This window comes from Procambarus clarkii, chromosome 48 (assembly GCF_040958095.1).
Source record: "Procambarus clarkii isolate CNS0578487 chromosome 48, FALCON_Pclarkii_2.0, whole genome shotgun sequence".
NCBI classification, from domain to species: Eukaryota; Metazoa; Arthropoda; class Malacostraca; order Decapoda; family Cambaridae; genus Procambarus; species Procambarus clarkii.
Window position 1 is genome coordinate 3,723,227 of NC_091197.1, and position 23,521 is coordinate 3,746,747.

The window sequence follows — 23,521 nt, forward strand, 5'->3', positions numbered from 1 at the left end:
ACAAAATACTCCTTCCAAAGTACGAGGTCGCAGGCTAACAGGGCGGTCCCGCCCAGCTAAGGGCTCCACAGGGGCCCCGGCTAAGGGCGTAACGGCTGGCCCAGCTAATGGGCGTAGTACGGGCCGACCGAGGGCATGGCGAGAAATGCCAGAGAAAACGATAACAAAGCAGAGGGAGGGTAGGAGTAAGGCGACTAAAACCCGTACCTAATAAAGAACTTAAATAAGTAGTAGTATGGTACAGTAGGAACTGTATAAATAGATAAATAAGTAAATATCCCACACTGGGGAGGAGGAAGTAAGCAGGGAAACCCTAACCTTAACAAACCAACGATAACGTAGCATGCACAACACTAACACTAGTGGTCAACAAGGGCAAAATAAGGGCTTAACAAACAACAGTTGCCAAATGTAAACTGTAAAATCCTGCCTCTGAACATCAGCAGCTGGAACACCTGCAGCTGGACATTGGCAACTGGTGCATCGACATCTGCCAAAGATAAATAAATAGTGGCAACGGCCACCAGGGAAAACTTTGGATATAAGTAGAAAACCAACTGCAAGACAATTAGGGACCACATAGAACCTGGGAGCCAACAAGGGAACAATGAGTATCTTCGGCTGCTGCCGAAGATACAAAATTAGCGGCAACGGACCAAGGGGGAAACTGCAGCGGTAAGGGAAGTGAGACTGCAAAACAGATCATGCTCAAATAATGCTGGAATATAACTTTAGAGAAAACGGGATTAATTCATGAAGCTGAAATAAATTACAATCAAATACAATAAACTGAAAGGAGTGCTAATAGTCACCACGTCGGCTGGAACGCTTCTGCTGGAACTTCGGGGCTGGCGCGTCGGCAGCTGGACCCTTGGGAGCTGGAACGCAGTAGGATGGGCATTATCAGTTGGGACCGCTTCAACTGGAACATCAGGAACAACTTCAGCCGTAGCATGGGGCTGGTCCAACAACCGCTGATACGCCGGCAGCTGGACCATGTTGCACCTGGACAGCAGCAAGCTGGGACAGCAACAGCTGTACCCACAGCAGCTAGAACAACGACTGCCGGGAATGTCAGCAACTGGAACACCAACAGCTGCAGCAGCTGGACACCAAAATTGAGGAACAACGTAGTAAAGGAGTGGCGGCTCGGACACTAGGGCAGACGGCTGCAACAGACCCAACCGAGCATCGTCCGCTATAACACAGTGACACGTCGCAGGAAGAACGTCGGCCGGACAACCCCTGAACGAAAGCAGCAAAGACGTTGGTGGCTGTGAAAACGTTCCGGGCTACACCGGCAGACAAAAACGTCTGGATAAACCAGCGGCCTGGGGGGGCCACTGACTACCGGGCTACACCGGGCAGACAACACGTCTGGATAAACCAGCGGCCAGAAAGGCCGTATATTTATATGACCAATATAAATATAATACCTGAATAACATCGCCGGCTTAACTCATCACAGGAAGGACGTCGGCTGGAGAGCAGCCCCTGAACGCAGTTAGCTAAGACGGCAGCGGCTGTCAACCTTCCTGGCTACATTGGGCAGACAAAACGTCTGAATAAACCAGCGGCCTGGGAAGCAGCAGTATCTTCTGGGCTACACCGAGCAGACAATACGTCTGATAACCAGCGGCCTGGGAAGCCACGCATGTCTGGATAAACCAGCAGCCGGGAGGCTGCAGATTCTTCTGGGCTACACCGGGCAGACAAAACGACTGGAAAACGTTTACTGGTACTGGTAAACGAAACTGGTACTGTCTAGCGTCAGTACTTAATAACTTTATGACAAAGTCAAGGAAACAAGTATAAAGGTAAAACAGTAAGTAAAATGACATGCACTTAGGCAATGCATAATTAGTAATAAATTGCTGATGGAACTAATCATAATACGAGTCCAAGATAAACTTAAAGGGAGAGGCATGAGGCCCGAAGACAGCGTCTAGGACATCCTAGCTGACTTTACTTAACTTGAAGGTGAAGCACAAGTTAAACAAACAATTGTAAACCAGTAAAGTAAAAACATGCAGCAAGGGCGATGTAAAATGCAGGAAATTTGCTGGGGAAACTAAACATAAATGCAGGGCCAGAATAAACTTAAAGCAAGAGGCAAGGGCCCGATCCCTACAACTATCACATCCTAGCTGACTTTACATAATAACTTAAAGGCAAAGCAGAGGTTAAACAAACATAAATGTAAAACCAGCAAAGAAACACGCAGCTTGACACTGCATAAAATTCATTAATAAATTAAGGAAACTTATGGAAAACAAGTCCATGAAAACTTAAAGCTAGGGGCCAGAGGCCTGTGACACAGCAGCTAGCCTAACCTAGCTGACTTTACCTAATAACTTATAGGCAATGACCAAAAGTTAAACAAACATAAATGTAAAACCAGCTAAAGAAAACATGCAGCTTGACACTGCATAAAATTCATTAATAAATTAAGAACAGTTATGGAAAAACAAGTCCATGAAACAAAGCTAGGGGCCAGAGGCCTGAGACACTGCAGCTAGCCTAACCTAGCTGACTTTACCTAATAACCTATAGGCAATGACCAAAAGTTAAACAAACCTAAATGTAAAACCTGCAAAAGAAAACATGCAGCTTGACACTGCATAAAATTCATTAGTAAATTAAGGGAACTTATGGAAAACAAGTCCATGAAAACTTAAAGCTAGGGGCCAGAGGCCTGTGACACAGCAGCTAGCCTAACCTAGCTGACTTTACCTAATAACTTATAGGCAATAAGCAAAAGTTAAACAAACCTAAATGTAAAACCTGCAAAAGAAACATGCAGCTTGACACCATTAAATTCATTAATAAATAAATTGTGAGGCATAACACATTGTAACTGAAAGACAATAATATAATATTTTATATAGCCAGCATTTAGAGTAGGGTAAAGCAACAGGGCTAAATAGGAGCTGGCTTAGCATTAAATGTCCTGGAACAACAATAACAGCACTACCCAATATAAAAATATAAGCATGGGGCGAAAGCAAAGCTAAAATTATAAATAATGTAGCGTGAGGGAGCACGCCATGACTAACAGTCAGACTGTAAAGAAGGACTTATATAAAGAACGTAAATAATAAATAACGGCACAACAGAAGTCGCCCAAGCAGCATACCTCACGTCGACTGGGTGAGGGAGCTTAAGGTACAGGGCTGAGCAGTTGGGGGAGGTGGGGTGGAGGACAGGCCTCCTCCAGATTGTGCTTCAAATAACAGCCACCTACTGGAGAAAAACCAGTGCCCCATAACACCGAGGGTCACCTCTTCCTCTAGGACCACTGCACCTGCATTTGGTCACCAAGGCTGAACCAACAGGCGTGCTTCAGGGCGCGCGCCAACAGAGACAAACACTGGTCCGGCGCGCCAACAACACAAACACTACCTTAAATGTTGAGAAGGGCAGGACGCCCCTGACGGGTCGCTCCGAGTCGTTGTCGATGGGAACTGGTGTAGGGTCCATGCTGGGAGAACAGTTGAGCGGGCTAAACTTTTGTGTTTACGACTCGCTGAGCAGCAGTGAGTCGTTATGTAAGAGCAGCTGCTGGCTTGGAAAAGGGGCCACGCCGTCTCCGTCCAGGCTTATATGGGGACTGGTCAAGTCGTATACTGCAATTTCGGATACCGGGCTAGAAACAACTTCGTTCACTGAGAAGTTTGTACATACAAACCATTCCGTTCGTATATGCGCTGGTTTGTGTTCGCTGTTGATATGAAAAATAGATATGAATATTTTTGATATGTTGATATATAAAATAGATATGAAAAATATTACCTTCGATGTTAGTAGTAGTTGTGAAGGTGAGGAGAAAGAAAAAATGTTACGGTGTTGGAAGGAAGTTTCTAAGGTACTCGTGTATCTCATGGAATGTGACGGACAGGGCAAAGGTAGTTTTATTATTAATCATGGATGAAAGTAAATTGAGAATATTATCTTGGAGCATTAATGGATTAAAAACTAGAGCGGTGGATGTACACTATTATACTCTTAGAGAGGATATTGACATAGTAGCACTCCAGGAAACTGGGGATAGGGATGGTAGCATACTGAGGCTAAATGGCTATAGAGGCTTTCACTTATATGCTGATGGAGGAACTAGGGGGGTCTCATGTTATGTCAAAAGTACCATACCTGCCGAGATAACTGGAATCCCTCAGAGATATAGAGGTATTGAAAGTATTAGCTTGCGGATACAATTAAAGAACCGAGAGTTAAATTTCATTAATCTATACATCTCTGATAGCTCCCTTGATTTACGATACTTGCCAGATTCCTTCTTTTCTGAAGATACACTTGTGGTAGGGGATTTTAATGCCAGACATCCAGCTTTAGGATCAAGGGGTAAAGCAAATAAGAATGGTTGCAGATGGTACCAGTTTTTGCAGGAACATGAAGATGTTCAACTGCTGGGCGAGCCCTCCCCTACTCATTTGAGGGGAGGGAAATTAGATTATGCTTGTTTAATAAATGCTGAGGGCATAGAGGGGAATTGTCTTACTGTGGATGAAATGCTAAGTGATAATTTTGCATTACAAATACAGCTTAAACTAGATAAAAAGCATGCCTGCCTTCAGAGGAAAAGGTTAAAGTTTAATGAGGGAGAATTAAGGGGTCTTGTTGGCCATATTAAGTCTTGGTATGATACTTATAAGCCGGTTTCGGCAGAAGCATTTTATGAAGATTTAATTAAGGAGGTAGATGTATTTAATGCAACATTGAACCGGAAACCATCTAGTATAAAAAGGCATCCCCCCAGAAAAGAAAATTATACACATGACAAGATGCTTAAGGGGTGGACATTAACAATGAGGAGAGCTCACAGGGATTGGAATAGGAATGGTAGGACTGAGGAAGGGAAGAATGCTTTACTGGCAGTTGCTAGGCTGTGTGGGGAGAAGAGAAAGGAAATTAGGAGCAAGTATTGGCAGGAATTTGCAGAGAAAGTTGGGAGTAACAGAAACTTGAAGGAAATCTCGCAAGACGTAAATAAAATAAGGGGTAAAAAGCACAATTTTGTTGCACATCCAGACCCGCAAGGAATTGCAAATGGGCTCGTAAATAAATGGGCGGAAGCTGCCAAACTTAGTTCATTACCCGCTGTAACGAGAGAGTCATTAGATTCTTGGAAAGATCTAAGAAAGGATTTTATACTTATAGCAGGTAACAGTGGTGATGTCACTTGCACAGGTATTACCAGAGAAGAACTAATAACGGTGATTAAAGTTGGGAAATCTACCGCACCTGGGGAGGATGGAGTAACTTATGAAATACTTAATGAACTTGCCACTATGACGAAAAGCCCACTTTTAGACCTCTTTAATATTAGTTATAAAGAGGGCAGTATTCCCAGTAAATGGAAAAAAGCTATGATCATCCCTATCCCTAAAGCCAATGGAGAGTATAGACCTGTGTCTTTAACCTCGTGTTTTTGTAAAATGATGGAGAGGATCATTTTAAATAGACTTTTATATATAATAGGTGATCAGCTGTCTAGTAATTTGTTCGGGTTCCTCAAAGGAAAAAGTACCTCTGATTGTATTATTAAATGTCTAGCTAATGAAAATGATTATTATAGAATTTTCATTGATTTACAAGGAGCTTTTGATAAAGCCAACAAAGAGGTTATTTTATATGAATTAGCTAGTCTTGGTGTTAAAGGGAAATTATTGCGCTGGATAGGGGATTATCTTTACGAAAGGAAGGCTCAGGTGTGGTATGAAGGTTGTATGTCAGGTGTGAGGTCTTTTGAACTCGGCACACCTCAGGGAGGAGTGTTGAGTCCCACCCTGTTTAATGTACTAATGAATAAGATAGCATCTGAGAGATACTCAAATGGGGTAACTCCGATCATATATGCTGATGATATTTTGTTTCAGGGCAAAGATATTTCAAAGGTTCAAACAGTGTTGGACAATTTCGGAAACCTGTGTCACCATATGGGACTGGTGGTTAATGAAAACAAAAACAAAAAACATTTCCAAGCCATGCATTGCCATCTATTCTACAAAAAAAAAAATACTGCAGGCAGTTTTTTTGTACATCCTATCATTGAAATTGAATTGAATTTTCAATTTCAATCCTATCATTGTCCCGAGTTAGGTAGTGCTAAAAATCGACAATGAATGTTATGAAGGGCCTTTGATGGGTCCTTGGGACCCTCCCTTCTCCATTCAGAGGCTTTGGTTTTCTTGTTTTCCTGGCTAAATGACAGATTCAAGGCTAGAGGATTAGAGATAGCGAGTAAGTACCTTGTAGTGCGCAGGTGGAACTAATGAGTGAAATGCTTCATGATCGAGTTATGTTTCGTGGCATTGTGGCCTCATTTTCTATACTGCTCTTCGCCCTTACTTCATTACACACACAAATCACAATTGCGTGATGCATCAAATAAACAAATCCACAAGGGCCATGAACGAGGATTCGAACCTACGTCAGAGAGCATCCCAGACGCTGCCTTAATCGACTGAGCTACAACATGGTCAAAAGATATATATATTAGGGGGTACCACCACTGGTGCAATTATAGGGACCAATAGACTTTGCTGCGATTTGTCAATTCGTAGTGGATTTACCTGGTACAGGAGTGGGGCTGTAACTGCATGCGGTCAGTATATATTTGAGTATATACTGTGAAAGGGTAATAGAGGGGGAAGTAATAGGAATAAGAAGAAAGGTAACTGTAGAAGGCCTATTGGCCCATACGAGGCCGCTCCTATTTATATCCACTCAATAAGAAGGGGGATAGTAATAGGAATAAGAATGGGATAGTAATAGGTAAGGGATCGTAAGAGAAGAAAGGGAAAGGAAAAAGAGAAGGAAAGAGAAAGAAAAATAACATTGAAATACGTTTATTGAGGTAAAATAAAATGCATACAAAAAAAATAAAATAAGGGATGAGGTAGCTCAAGGAAAAAAGAAGGAAAGAGAAAGAAAGATAAAATTGAAATACGTTTATTGAGGTAAAATAAAATACATACACAAAAATAAAATAAGGGATGAGGTAGCTCAAGCTATTCTCACCCCGTTCAGTACATCGTGTTAATACATACATAGACACACATCACAAGCAATAAACGTATTACCGAACATTCTGAGAGATACCTCAACAACCCTAGCCGGATAAACGTATACATTTCCTAGAAAGATAAAAGGAAGGGTAAGTTAGGTTTGTTAGACGAAACGTCGTCTAACAGGCCCGTCGTCAACTCGGAACAAGTAGCAAGGGCTAAGGCGAGCCCGTAGTGAACTTACCTGTGTCTCTACGTTCAGGCAATATATAGGTAGAAGAGAGGTGAGGAGCAGAAAATCTTAGATGTAAAAAAGGTATAAGGTGTAATAAAGGGGGATAGTAAGAATAAGCGAATAAGAAGATAAGAACAAAGGTAACTGCACCACAGCACCTGGGCTCACCATAGCCCGTGCTACTTGCCCCGCTCCTGTGCCTCAGGTAAGTTACGGGCTCACCATACCCCGTGCTACTTGGAACCTGTTCCGAGTAGCTGAATCTATAACAACAAGAAGGTAACTGCAGAAGGCCCATTGGCCCATATGAAGAAAAAACTTAAAAAAACTAAATTTTATTATTGTTGTTTTGCAACCTGGGGACGGTCAATAGTTCAACCATAGGGTGAGGATAGACCTCGATACAACCCTGAATTTTATAAATATATATAGCCACTGGCTTTCTGTCCCCCCAACAAAATGAACTATAGACAATGAGCAGAGCCTTGTCTATAATTGAGCAGAGGCGCAGTGTGGCAGGCACTTGTCTCACCCCAACACACACACACTGTTTGTGTGTGTTGATAGGCTGTTAGGATTTTTTGGGCTTATTATTAGGCATTGGTGATAATAAAAGTAGTGTCCCTGTTTAATGTTTATTTTTCTTTTACAGGTGATTGTCTCTGGAGTTGTCTTGGCCTTTTGGATCTTCTGTTCATCTGTCCCACAACCTGAAACAGTAATAAATATTAGATGCATTATAAATACTATATGTAAAACTTATTAAATAAAACAATTTTAATGAAACTACTTTATATACCTTATCCTGAAATTATGCTGGAAATTATTGTTTACTACTATTGATGCAATGTTTAAACATCTGAAATTTTTTTTACTTTGAAAATAAATACTTGGTAAAATTTACACCTATTTGTTACTTGTTACATAGGTGCATGCAAAATGCATTGAAAAGATGTAAAAGTGGACTACCTATTCAATTTACATAAACTAACAAATATTGCAAATTAGTCTGAAATATTAAAGTGGAAGAAACTTTAGTCAATATTTTAGTTTCCATATTTGAAAGTAAATTTAAAGCTTTGTACAAATTATGATTAAATTAACTAAAGATCATTTAAATTTACAAAACATTAGAAAAGTGACACTGAAGCATCTATACAACATGGTTTTCACAAAGTCTTTGGTAACTTAAATTTAATCAAAGCTCTTAAATGATTTGTCTGCCAAACTTCAGATATTCTGAAATATTTTACCTAGATTAAAACCATCATTGTTTGAAAGGGCAAAACAGATTACTGTCAATTAGATTGACCTAACATCTGTAAGGTCCTGAAGGAATGGATTTTTTTTTTGTAAAACTTTGTTTGCTAAAAACAAACCCTGCCTAATGAACCTGCTCATTTTTTTTAGAAATGGTAATTGCAAAATTACCAAAGGCCATTGTTTTAATAACTAAAGTACCAAATGAAAGACCAAGAAGCAACAAACTGGTACATGGTAGAAAGGACAAAAGAATGGTTACGAGGACCCTTTCATTTGTTAAAGAAATGACTGGGGAAAAATGCTGTCATACCACAAGGGGTCTTAACCCTTGTCATATACATCACTGACATTAATCTAAATATTACCAACCACAAAAATTGCTGATAACATATTATAACAAAAATAAAGAATATAATATTGAGGCCTTAATGCAGATCTCTAACTCTACAAATAGTAACAAGACTGGCAATTTCTTAATATAAAACAGAAAAAAATCCAAGACCTTGCACGTGAGCCAGAACAATCCATATCACAACTACCACATTAAAATGAAACAACAATGAAGGTAAGGCAATTACCAAAAGAAGGCACCAAACCGGGAAGGCCATGTAGCACCATCAAAGTGCGAAATAATCAGAGGGCGCTAAATATCACCAAGAATGCCAATACGAGAACAAAAACGCATAAGGCGAACAATATCAAAAGTATCCAATTCACCTAGAATTCTATCGAGGGACAAGTGACTGCGAGGGACGGTCGGAAAGCAAGACACACGCTCATCCTGGAAGTCAGGACATTCAACAAGGATATGCACAACTGTAAGAGGGACAACGCAATTCGGACAATAAGGAGCAGGGCGGCGCTCCATTAAGTGACCGTGGGTTAAGCGGGTATGACCAACCCACAGCCACGCCAAAGCAGTGTCCCACCGCCGGTTACGGTGGTAGGAGGAAGGCCACGGGGACACACTAAGTTTGAGAGTACGCAGCTTGTTACCAACCACAGAGGACCAACAACCCTGCCAACGGGGAAGAATGAATATCAGGATAAAAGTCGGAATAAGGAATACCTTTACGGGAGATGGGACAAGAACGGATAGCTTCCTTAGCGGCAGCATCCGCACGCTCATTGAAACACCAATATGGCTGGGAACCCAGCAAAACTCTACTGATTTAAATTTACTAGAAATAAGAAACAGCCAATGTTGAATCTCAGTGACCACCGGATGGATAGGATTAAAGGACCCTAGAGCCATGAGGGCACTACGAGAATCAACTACAACCACAAAGGAGGAATGAGAATGAGAAAGCAAGAGACAAAGAGCATAGAGAATAGCATAAAGTTCTGCTGTAAAGAAGCTAGCCTCCGAAGGGAGGCGACACATGTAAGTACGGTCAGGAAAAACAACAGAGTAGCCCACACCATCCACAGACTTAGACCCATCAGGGAAGATGGAAATAGAGTGGGAGTGCGAAGAAAAGTGCTCAAGGAAGAGGCTTTTCAGAATTGTAGGAGGGGTAAAGGCTTTAGTAATACAAGTCAAGGACGTACAAAACTTGGGAAGGGGGACTCTCCACGGAGGTAATGAAGGAACAATACGAGGAGAAACATTAGAAATATGAACAGAAAGAGAATCCTATAAGCGAGATAACTGGACAGAAAGTGGGAGACAATGAAGAGGAACAGGAACCACAGGAGGAGGAAAAGTCAATGCATGACAGAGGCGAGAGGAAGGATGTTGGAAGGACCGCGCAAGATAGCGAAGACAGTAGCGATCACGGCAGTCCTGAAGAGAAAGCCAGTGTCAACATACAAACTAAGGGCGGGAGTCGAACGAAAGGCACCAGAGCCGAGACGCAACCCAGTATGGTGCAAAGCATCAAGATGGCGAAGAGTAGAAGGAGAAGCAGAAGAGTATGCAGGGCAACCATAATCGAGTTTAGACAGGACGAGAGAGGAGTGCAAATAGAGGAGCGTGCGCCTATCCGCTCCCCAAGAAATATGGGACAAAACCTTGAGGTGGTTAAGGGCCTTAGAGCATTCAACTCAGAGGCAAGAGATATGGGCTGACCAAGACAAACGAGTGTCAAAGACTAACCACAAAAGCTTCGCGGAATCCCTGTACACAATGAGATGACCATAAAGCAACAACAATGAAGTAAAGGTCCTTTCAGTAAGAATCTATCATTCACTGAAAGTTGCTGCAGCTAAAAATAAAAGAAAATACAAGTCCCTAGAAATAAACAAGCAACTTTTTTGACTAAGGAAAAGAAGGTAGTTATTCTACTGTATAAGTCTAAGTATTCACTTAGATAACTGTATCCAAGCATAGAGGTTCCCCCCCCCCCTTCCCTTTCAGAAAAACATCTACTTTCGAAAAAGTTTAACATTGGCCAACAAAAATGATTCCAGAACTAAATTGCCTAATACCAGGAACAACTGAGAGCCATGACAAACACTGCAACCCTCTCCTACCCCCAAGTCTTATGCTATTTATGATCCAAGGTAATTTGAGATACTATACTCTACTTCCTACAGACGAGTCTAGTGAGAGGGTGATCTCCTGGCGATTAAATTGAAGCACGATACAGGTGTCAACGAACATCAGTCAGCCCACTTGTCAGCACAGTGGATAACTAATGACATCATAATCTGCAGTGTTGTATGCCTCCCTGTGGCCATTTAAATCAATAAAACACAGGGTTGTGGCAATGTTTACAGCATAAGGCAAGGTATAGAGGAATCCTGGAATGCCATGTAATGTGTAGTCCTTGAATGTGCTTTAGGCAACCAAATTGAATAACAACATTTCTGGTGTTCGGCTATATAATCCGACTTTCTCATTCGGTATAATGTTTTAAACCTAAATAGGAATTCACTTTAAAGGTCAATTTATTTGGAAAGTGCTAACCAGATTCCAAATTACTGAGCTCTGAAAGTACTACAAGGCAAGTTTAACCGAATGAGTGTTTGCCTATCCATACCCCCATGAGGTATGTGACAACACTGAATAAAGAAAGGGTCTTTGAGCATTCACCGTGCAGGTATTTGACATGACCAATATAGCCAAGTGTTAAAGATCATTCTAAGCAGTTCTGCACAATCCATATACTATCAATTAATATAATTGTACAATGGTGCTTGGTGGATGATATTTCCTATTAAAACTCATTGGACAACTGTTTGTATTAGACATTTTAAACCTACAAATGGTAGCCCTAGATATCGCACTACAGTATTAATTACAAGATGAACAATGTAAAATCAATACCACAACAGCAAAGGATGACGGCTTTTCAACAACCGACAAACACACAGGTCTAACACCAGCCATCCCGAGAGAGGACGTCCCAAGCATGTACACCCCACAACTTTACATCACCTTTGCTACCTCACGCGAGCACGCAACAGCATGAGGATGCCATACTCCCAAACCAACTCCATGCACTTTGAGGCTTTAACAACTCAACATTTAAAAAATCAAACGCCTGAATTTTTCCCTAATTAAATTTACTAGGGAAATGCACACCAAGCCATGAAACTTACAATGAAGATGAACAAACTACACACAACTGTCACCAAACTTCCACATACCACCCCCCTCTCACTCCTGCCCTCCCTCCTTAGGTGCTCTGATTGGCTGCGCACCTGAGCCACCACCACTCACCTCTTGTTGTGAGAGCCTAAAGCATGTTTGGTTGCACTTTAAAAGTTCCCGAGTGTACTCGCCTAATTGTGAGTACCGCCTGCCCGGTTCACCATTTTGTTTTTCAATCTACCTCAATTTACCCCTTTACAGTCAAATATTATGCAAAATTCTGTTTTAAGACTTGTCCCTTTTTAACTTAAATAACTGCTTTGGCCATCTGCAATCTTTCTAGGTGGGTAAAAATGACTCTTGAGGCCAGAAAGGACTTATCAGACGGCGATCATAACAATACGGTACACACACAAAATCACAACCTGATATACACCAAGCAGAAAATCCACTGGAGCTGTGAGGCGACGTAAACCCTTGCCCAAGGCACTGGCAGCTGCATACTCTACCACAGTATATTACTGACTTTGTAAAAGTCTTACAACCGGATTTCCCCATAAATCACAGCAAGTTTTGAGGCCCCTCCTTGAGTCAACGTCTTACGTAAGACCTACAAGCACTCAGGTGAAGGCTGAAGCAGTTCAACACCATACGCCCCAACTTCAAATACACAGTTGAGAGGCGGGACCAAAACGTGATTTTCTGTGTGTGCCTGAAGTTGGGGCATACGGTCATGCTTCACCCTTCACTTTACCCTTCACCGGCGTACTTCAGGGGTTTTATTTAATACTTGGACTGGCTTCAGTAGGGCCTCCAGACTTTCTGTGGCTTCAGAAGTGTCACGTGAATCCCCTGCATAGCAGTGGAACTGCCTTTTCCCTTCACCTTCAATGCCTCTGCACTGGAAGTATACATCTACACCAGCCCAGAAGAGTCATCAGTCCTGCCACCTCTCCATACCCCTCAGGGCCTGGCACGGCCTGGTACGACTCGGAGGCAAGCCGGGCGCCACTGCTAACTGGCAGTTTATCCCCACAAACAAGCAGTTAGCCGCCTTCAACTGACAGTGGTACAGCTCAACACAAAGGCACCGCCAGCCACAACGAGCAGTTTGCTAGTTGACCAGATGTCCACCTCGTGTTGACACTGGATGAGTCATCACCGCCGCACTATATAAAGAGTGCTGCCTCCCTGGAGAGGCAATCTCTCCCTTAGTGCTCTAGGATCACCTTCGTGTCTCTAACCCGTCGTCCGCTTCCAGCCAACGTCGTGTGACTGATGCCATGGTGGTATGGTAGCTGTCTTCAGAACACCAGTATATCTTCATACTTTTATTCATTGCTTATAGTTTATTTTTTGCATTTAAGGTCATACTAACTTGTTCACCTTTGCATTACATGATAGTCAAGTATTGCCATGTGTTATTTTTGTTCATTACTATTTCAGTAAATTGTTTAATTATTTATTTGATAATTTTCATTTGTTTCCACCTGCAACTTACACACTGCAAGGCCAATAACAGCATTTCTTTCATTTATGTGAGGGAGAGCCATACCATCTTGGTTCAGTATAGCTGTGATACCATAACCCGTCACACAAGATATCCAGTTGTAAGACTTTTACCATCAGTGGTGGTAGAGTATGCAACTGGCAATGCCTTTGTTACAGGTTCGCTTCATCTCACAGCCCCAGTGGATTTTCTCACACATTTGAATACATGAAACAACTTTATTTGATACATTCCAAACCAAAGTCCTGTACAGTACAGTAATTATCAAACCATCAAATGTGTGGGATAATCATAGTGCGCTAAATATCACTAACGTCGCCAATACAAGAACAAAAACGCATACGGCGAACAATATCAAAGGTATTGAATTTACCAAGAATTTTATCGAGGGACAATTGACAGTGAGGGATGGTCGGGAAGCAAGACACGTAAGTCCTGGAAGTCAGGACATGTAGAGACAACGGTTTGGACAATAAGAAGCAGGGCAGCGCTCCATTAAGTACCCGTGAGTTAAACGTGTATGACCAATATACAACCTCGCCAGAGCCGTTTCCCACCACCGGTTACGGTGGTAGGAAGAAGGCCACGGGAACACACTACTCTTAAGAGCACGCAATTTGTTACCAGTAACAGAAGACCAACAACCCTGACAAAGGGCAAGAATGGGGAAATGAATAACTGGGTAAAAGTCATAATAAGGAACACCTTTACGGGAGATGGGACAGGTGCGGATAGCTTCCTTAGCGGCAGTGTCCGCACGCTCATTTAAGAACACACCAATATGGGTGGGAATCCAGCGAAATTCCACTGTCTTAAATCTACTGGAGATAAGAAACAGCCAATGTTGAATTTCAACTACCAAAGGATGGACTGGATTAAAGGATTCTAGAGCCATGAGGGCACTGCAAGTGTCAACTACAAACACAGAGGAGGATTGACAGCGAGAAAAGAGTTGATGAAGAGCATAGAGAATAGCATAAAGTTCTGCCATGAAGATGCTAGTCTCCGAAGGCAGGAGACACAAAGGTGCAGTCAGGAAAAACAACAGAGTAGCTTACACCGTCTGCAGACTTAAGACCCATTGGTGAAGACGGAAATAGAGTGGAAGTGTGAAGAAAAGTGTTCAAGGAAAAGGTGATTTAGAACTGTAGGAGGGGTAAAAGTTTTAGTCATGTGGGTCAAGGCTTACAGAATTTAGGAACGGGGACCCCTCCATAGGGGCAAAGACGGAATGACACGAGGGGAAATATTGGTAACACAAACTGAAAGAGCATTTTGTAAGAGAGACAACCGTACAGAAAGAGATAGGTGGTGAAGGGGAACAGGAACCACAGGATGGGTAAAGGTCAAGGCATGACATAAGCAAGAGTGAGGGTGCTGTAAGGACCGTGCAAGGTGGAGAAGACAGTAGCGATCATGGCGATCCTGTAGAAACAGGACGCCAGTTTCAACATACAGGCTTAGGGTAGGTGTCGAAGGAAAGGTACCAGAGCTGAGCCGTAACCCAGTATGATGCAGTGTGTCCAGATGGTGAAGGGTAGAAGGAGAAGCAGACGAGTAAACAGGGCCATAATCGAGTTTAGACAGAACGAGAGAGGAATGTAAAGAGAGGAGCAGTGTCGATTAGCTCCCCAAGAAGTATGGGACATGACCTAAAGTTAGTTAAGGGCCTTAGAGCATTCAACTCGGACGTAAAAAATATGGGGCGACAAAGACAAACGAGTGTCAAAGATTAGCCCTAAAAGCTTTAGCAGATTCTTTGTACAAAAGGGGATGACCCCTGTTACCTAACAGTAAATAGGTATCTGGGAGTTAGCTGTTACAGGCTGCTTCCTAGGGGGGTGCGTGTGTGGGAGAAAAAAAAATTTAGTAGTTAACCACTGAACTGCTCTGTTTCCAAATAACACCCTGGTGCACAAGAAATAAATTCTTTCCAAAAATTTTTTTTCTCTTCTTATATTGTTAAAATGCAGAGTCTGATCACGGGGAAACTAAACAAAAAATATTGTATGTGACTTACTTTAGCTGCGATGGAGCTAGGAAGTTGAGCAAATTATGGGCGCTGAGCGTTGGAGCGATGGGGGTCTGTCGGCCCCGCCACCCCGTGCGACGGCAGTTGCTGCGAATAAAATGTTGCGCAATTATTTTGAAGTTTCTCATTCAATTCTTCTTTTTTTTTGCTGTAATATTATTTAAAAGTGTGTAATTTGTGGAATTTATATAATTCAAAGTATAGAACATCGCTATGCTCAAAATTATGGGCCTCATATATGCGACATATTCTACAATCAAACAGTGTTTTTGCTGTTATTACACTATATACACACATTGTATATACCCATCTACGTATGTATTCACCATAACGATCCACTATGTTGGTATAGTGAGCCCAAAAAACATGAGTGAGCTGCCACACCCTGCCAGTCCTCCCTCCCTCCCTCCTCCAACACATTACTCGCCAACATTCCTCCTCCCAAAATACTGTTATTGTGTTTATTACACTATATACACACGTTATGTATAAGTATGTACATGTTTTATTCATGTACTTACGTACATACTTGCCATCTCCTCACCTCTCTCTCTTGCCTACTTAATGCTCTTGCTTCCCTCATCTCATCACAATCGACTTTATAATGGTCCAGGACGGATCGAAATGTCGTCGTCTATTCAATTTCCAGTGTGTGGTTTGGTCAACAATGAAATCTTCATGCAAGATCTTATAAAGAAAACCCCTAGAACGAGTTTTGCAGATACGAAAGAGTTTAAGGTGAGTAGAGGATGGTTTGAGAAATTTTGAAAAAAGACGTGGTATTCATAGTGTTGTGAGGCATGGTGAGGGTGCCAGCTCAGACAAAGTAGGGGCTGAAAGATTTGTTCGTGATTTTAAAGATTTTGTAGATACTGTATTGATGGATACATTCCACAACAAGTGTTTAATTGTGAGGAGACATAGCTATTCTGGAAAAAATTGCCGAAGAGGACATACATTACCCAAGAGGAGACGTCACTGCCCGGACACAAGCTAACTTGGGCTAACTTGTGTCAGGATAGGCTAACTCTTGTGCTGTGTGGCGATTTGAAAATTAAACCCTTGCTCGTGTATCATTCCGAAAATCCAAGAGTTTTAAAAAATATATAACGTGCAGAAAAACTGATGTGGAGTGGTTTGCCCTGCCATCAAAAAATATCTGCAAGAGAAAAGTTTGACACTCAAGGTCCTGCTTCTCGACAGTACTCCTGCTCATCCTCCAGACTTGGAGGATGCATTGTTGGGGCCACTTTTTTGTTTTTTAGGGATATTCCTACATGAGCCCTGAATTTCTGGCTAATGTACCAATGACATAAAGGAGGAGTTTTCAACCTACCTTGTGTTAGGTGTGCAGAGGTCAATGGTTGAACATAATGTCAGGAGCAAAGGGGGGGCGTTTGCCTCTCCGAACACAATTGCGACCATCTTCATCTCTTCGAACTATCCTAAATGCTCTCTTCACCTGTCTGACCAAATTGGGTGTCCAGACCACCTTTGAATCTGAAATTGTAAAATTAATAGCAATTTCAGAATATTCAGTCCATTTATACTAACAAAATTATACATACAGTACTGTAATTGAAATTTTACAGAATGATAAAGGCAATTTAGTAACTTTGTTAAAATGCACATGGGGGAAATACATGAAAATAGGTTAATATTGTTTCTAAGGTTGATGGGAAATGTTTATTACTTTTATGATTTAAAAGATGTATAGCCCTAATACTCCATCCTGGGTGCATTCCACCAGGTAATGACCACAGCAAAAGTTTTCCACGAGGCTCTATTGTCACACAAACTTTTCACATTTTCAAACTTGATTCATCTTTCCCCCCCCCCCCTCGTTCCAGGGGTTTTCTTTAAAAGGTCTTCATGCAAATGCCTTGGTTTCTCACAAATGATGGCCTCTGAAATGCTATCACCTGCTAACTCCTTGTTGTGTATCCAAATTAATAAAAACAAACATCCTCAAGTGTTTGTGTTCTTTGTTTCGGGATTGTTGATATGCCTTTTGCCACTTTAATGCTCATAATGTCCTTTTTCTTAGCAAGTATAGTGCATATTGTTGACATAGATTTGTTGTACTGCCTAGCTAGTTCAACAACCTGTGCACCGTTTTGACGTTTATGAATGCTCTCTTGTTTTTCCTCTTTGGTCATTCTCACATGTGTTTTCTTGGCTTGAACCTTAACACTGGCTTTCTTGGGACTCATGGCAAGATATATCATAACAAATTTTATGTTCAAATAGCCAAAAATCCCAAAACAAATGTAATGCTTTACAAAGAATTCAGGCGCGATACTTACTAGGCAGGAGACACTGGTAAACTGAGGCGCGATCACCATGCCACCACGCGCTAGGTCAGCCCATACGTATATCAACAAACTCCTTTCCCGAGGCAAAGTTTGTAACCCGATTCAAATTTTTCAAAGAAATTAGGCTCGTAACCCAAAAAGTTCATAAATATTCATTCGTAAGCCGAGGTGTCACTATATATAACTAAAAAATTAAACTCAGGATTACTTTCAACCCCCACCCCTTTTGCTCTACTCCATCGCCACCTACCTTCACCCCCCTCTATGATGTACTCTTCCATAGACACCTACCTTTGCCCCCCTCCTCCCCTCTACTCCTCCATCATCACCTACCTTCACACCCCCTCCCTTCTACTCCTCCATCATCACCTACCCTCACACCCCCTCCCTTCTCCTCCTCCATCGTCACCTTCCTTTCACCCTCCTCTATGATGTACTCTTCCATAGACACCTACGTTCACTGCATATAATGCTCCCCTCTACTCCTCCATCGTCACCTACTTTCACCCCCCCCCCCTCCGCTCTACTCCTCCAGGGTCGCAGACAATTTCACGAGCGTGAGAACTACGAGTTCTCTAACCACTCTCACACTCCTACTCTCTCACCAGTGAGGGGGAGGGAAGGAGGGAGGAAATAAAGGAAGAAAGGTGGGGGAGAGAGAATAGGCAGGGGGGAGGAGGGCCTAGATACATTTCTTCCATATAGATAGGTAGACTGAGGGAGAGCTGCTTGCCAAGAGCCCTATCAGACAGGCTTCCTATTCCTCAACCCTCCCTAATATGCCACATCCTGGTCAGGACAACTTTGCACGATTGTTATTCTTGGTGTGACTCGAGAACTGACCTCGAGGCGGGGCATGGGCATGGATTATCTCCCTGGGGCACGCACCTCCCTGCCCCAGCTCTCTCTCTCTCTCACATAATCTATCAAGGGTCTAACATGAGGTCATTGTGCCTACCAGAAGTGTATATGTCCAAGGCTGGCCACCTGTCTGGACCATTCAAATGTATAAACACGTAATTAGTCTATTAAAATTATATATAGTGCTACAATTATAAATTAATTTGTTCATGGTCATTCGTTTATCAGTATCTTAATATGAGGTATATATACGCATGTATGTATATGTTGACGTACACATATATGATTATGTGTATGGAATGATTATGATTATGTGTAATCATATATGATTATATCTAATGGAATGCATTAGTAAGTGATGTGGTGGAGGCCATACACAGGTTCAAGTGTAGATATGATAAAGCCCAATAGGCTCAGAAACCTGTACACCTGTTGATTGACGGTTGAGAGGTGGAACTAAAGAGCCAGAGCTCAACCCCAGCAAGCACAATTAGGCGAGTATATGAACGAATGCACATGTACACTTTCAAATGAATTAAGATACCTTGAGATACACAATGACTTAGTTTAAATAGTTTAAACACATTATGGTACTGATTTTGACATGCTGATGTCTGGAAGGGAGAGGGGGTGTGGGGGGTTATTGTCTGAGGTGGAGGACCAGAGGAGGGGGTCAGTGGAAGGATGGTGGCTGGAGGGATGCCATTGTTCTAATGGTTATGAAAACAATTATTGATGGCAGGAATTCAGTGGGTGTGTAGTTCACCCGCATCATCACCATACTGTGCCCTGCTACAACCCCCCCCCCCCCACTCCACCCATGCTGTGCGGGGCGTATTACACATTATGGGATAACCGACTGTCTGTCCATTCCTGTCTGCTCGTTATGCTGCCCTTCCTTTTGAAAATTGTCTGCTTTATCGACTTTCCTTCAAGACCACACGTTAGCCTCTTACCACGCCCTCTTACCACTCTCAGGGAGCCGGCTCTTCTATACAATAGTTACCACTCAGTCCCCAAGGTGAAAGAGTGTCCGGGCATATGACTTGTTACGTGTACTTATTTGCGATTCGTTTGGGCTGTCACGTGTGGTGATTAGTGTTGGGTAAGGCTAGGCCAGGTCAGGTCAGACTAGGCCAGGTCAGACTAGGCTAGGTAAGGCTAGGCCAGGTCAGGTCTGGTCAGGTCTGGCTAGGCCAGGTCAGGCCAGGCCAGGCAAGGCAGGGTGAGAGAAGTAAAGCGGCAGGTACTTACGTTTCCGAGAAAGTAGCGGCGGTAGTATATTTTTTTTTATTTTTATTTTTACATGCAAGCATGCGTATAATGTACAAGAAAAACATAAATATAACATAGAACAAAAGTACAAAGCACACATATGTACAAGGACAAAGGAACAAATCAATAGAAGACCAGCCAGAAGGGCTGACCACAAAAAAATGCATATACAAACAATACACAATTAGTAACACAGTGTAATACAAACATAAGGGAAAACCCCAGGACAAAATGCACACAAAACAAGCCTGCTAACACCTCAAACACATACAGAGAGGCGAGAAACATTCAAGAATAAGGACAATAACAATAAAGAAAACAGATCCGCCATAACAAACGGAAGGCAAAACATAACAAAGAGCACACGCCAACAGCCTGAAGGGCACACAATATGACAAACAAGCGCACACGACATCCACAACCGAACACACAAACGCACAGGAACCGCACTCCCCCCCCCCCCCCCCACGAGCCATACAAAAAAACCCACAAAACAAACCGGAGCACGCAGGAACCGGGAAACAATACCCACCCCACCCACTCACATACACACCCCACAACCAGGCAACACAAAATACAGAGAAATCACTTGCGAGGAACATCGGAAGAAACGTACTTCTCCGGGAACAGCTCACAAGGATATTTCGACTTGTAAGCTTCCCAGACGAGATCTTCAAGGTCGGTAGGGTTTTTGATCCCCCGCGCTCGAGCGGGTATCATAAACTCAGGAACATCTATATCTGGCGGCATCGGCCAATGCCTAAGGTCACTGACGCAAGTCGCATAACGAGGCTGGGGAGCGCCAACCACGCCCTGCGAGGAAGCAGATGACACCGGAGAAGCGGACGAGGGACGCCGAGCCTGCCACGCCTTCGCCATCGGAGCAGGTGTCGGACGCTGAGACGATAGCACTTCCACGGATACCGCAGGAGACACGGAAGGGACTGCAGGAAACGGAAGAGGCGGCAAGACCGCTGCCGAGGAAACGGGTAACGAGGAAGGGGGCCACAGAACATCCAGAGTGAGCATCCTTTCTCAACATCACCACCAGGCCACCCCGCTCTCCACCAACTACAGCAGGGGGAACCACCGCCCACGAAGAACCGGAGCCATCCGACGCAGGCAACGCACCTGAAGCAGGACCCTCGGACACCGGACCAGAAGTGGAGGCCGAAACGCCGGCACCGGCATCCTCAGGCAAGTGTACCTCCGCCACCACCGTAGTGTGCACCACATCCGGAGCCACGCCACCGTCAACGGAAGGACGACACTCGTCGAATTCGCCAACATCAGCCCACACAGAAGAACGCCGGGAACGCTTAGGCTCGGGCCGCACATCATCAGACCCGGAGGCAGACTCAGCGACCCGCGCAGCACCAACCGAGCGAACCGACGCACGCCGCAGCACGGCAGCCTCCTCAACCACACGGGGCACCAGGCCAGGCACAGGAGGGAATTCCGGATCCACCTCATCTCCCAGCGCAGCCGGAACAGACGGCGAGGGTGCAGGGACCGGGACAGACACAGCAGAGGAAGAACTGGAAGACGAGGGGTCTGAGCAAACGGCAGGCGGAAGAGGCGCAGGGACATCAGCCGGAGCACTAGGCGAGGACCCAACCTCTGGAAGAGATACGGCAACAACAGGGGGCGCAACAGGCGGAGCAACAGCTGCTACAGAGGGCACCTCCTCAGCCGAAGAGACGTCCATACCCACCGAATCATCCCCCACAGGAAGGGGCGGAAAATCCTCCTCACTGAAGAGGTTCACTGGTGCAACAGGAGGCGCAGAACAGGCAGCAGCCTGATGGCCCAAAAGACCACAACGATAACACGTCCGCGGCTGACGGGCGTAAAACACCCGAACGTTGTACCCCATAAGGCGCACAGAGGACGGAATATCCGCCCGGAGTCTCATGCCCAGGGTGCGAATGTTAGACCTCACACCCTTAAGAGGACTAGAAGACACCACGTTCACTCTCACACTAACAACTGCGCCAAACCGCCCGAAATACCGCCGTAGCAGAGCCTCTGGAAACTCCAAGGGAGCCCCATGCACACTGATGTAAGTAAGTGCACCACTTCTATCCGAGAGGGTGACAGTGCCCGCACCATCCGGCAGGGGCAGTGTCCGCCCCTCGTATCGCCGGAGAAAATCGCGATACGCCGCCTCCTCTGCAAACTTCACAATGGCCCTACGGGCCGTTACCAACTCGACCCCATAAATCGCAAACACAGGGACAGAGAGCATTTCACAAGCCAGGGCAATCTCCGGGTAACCAGCCCGCACAGAGAACTCTAGTCCCACAGACTGAGCCCGGACGACTGGGGGTAGAGGGACCCCCATCGTTACGCCACGTCAGCACAGGCGAGCAGACACACACCCGCCCCCAACCGGCCGAAACGGGCAAACAACACCAAACTGCTGGAGCGCCGATTCAACACGTCCGCCCCGCACCGAAGCTAGGGCCAGACTCCATGCGGTAATATATTGTTGATTTAGATTCGACGACATCCTGAAGCTAGTAGGTGGCGGCCTCATCGCTCTCGAACTTCTTGTTGTTGTAGGGGATACGAGGCACACCCAATATCCCCCTTACATTGATCACATCGCACACTAATATTTTTACTATTTCGGACACCAGATTTGTCTGTTTCGTATAAGTATAATTGTTCAATATTAAAACCACAATAGAATGCTCTTAACAGTTACAATTTTCAACTTAACAGCCATATAGTTGGCAAGAACGCCGCCCGCCAGTGCAAATGTCTCAGACCCTGTTGAAATATAACCAGTCTGTCGCGTTTCCATGCGTTTCCAAAAAGGTCGCCCATGTTGGAATCGGTGAACGCCCTAGTAATATTGTTGAAAACATCTTAATAACTTATTAAACCAAAGGTCTTTTTATGTCAGAAGAACGGCAGAAACTAGATCTATATATGAAAACTCTTTCAGGACAAAATTTAAAGTAAAACTAAACATATTTGTAGTTGTATAAAAGTTGCATTTTTCATCGGTCGTAGAGCCGGAAATCCGCAATATTCATCTCAGAACAATGCTTATTTCACGCAGAATCGTTAATAAACGTAAGATTTTTATGTCTCAAGAAAGATAGAAACATAAATTTACTTTAATCTAGTTTTACTTTAAATTTTGTCCTGAAAGAGTTTTCATATACGATTTGTGTAGTTTTGGGCCGATTTGGGCTGATTTGGGTAATTCTATGGACCGGTAGTGAGGGCTTAGATAAAGAGGTGGAGCAGAGGAAGCTAGGACACATAAGAAGAGGTGGGATATGGTGAAAGAATATGTTAATGTTTGAATATTTGTATGTGTGTGTATATATACGCCTGTTTCTCCCAGCTATATAATCGATACAACAAATCACCAAAGTATTGTGCTATTTTTTTTCTATTTTCTAAGTGAATCATATTTTTAATCAGGTTACACAATGTTATGTTAGAGGAAT

The 23,521-nt window shown here is 43.6% G+C and overlaps 2 long non-coding RNA genes across 4 annotated transcripts in view; both read right to left on the bottom strand.

The window, feature by feature from the left end:
* The window catches only part of LOC138351011 (uncharacterized), an 11,399-nt gene extending 7,197 nt beyond the window's left edge, over positions 1 to 4,202 (bottom strand). For 2 of the 3 annotated variants that reach the window (XR_011222311.1, XR_011222312.1), the window contains exon 1: positions 3,403 to 4,202. This is a non-coding gene — a long non-coding RNA (uncharacterized lncRNA). The other variant, XR_011222313.1, reaches the window with a different exon arrangement.
* A 3,679-nt stretch (positions 4,203 to 7,881) lies between these two features.
* LOC138351012 (uncharacterized) lies at positions 7,882 to 20,064 on the bottom strand. Its single transcript, XR_011222314.1, has 4 exons — positions 20,034 to 20,064; positions 16,940 to 17,103; positions 15,592 to 15,690; positions 7,882 to 7,970 (listed from the first exon to the last, which is right to left on the bottom strand). It is a non-coding gene; the product is annotated as an uncharacterized lncRNA (long non-coding RNA).
* Positions 20,065 to 23,521: the final 3,457 nt, after the last annotated feature.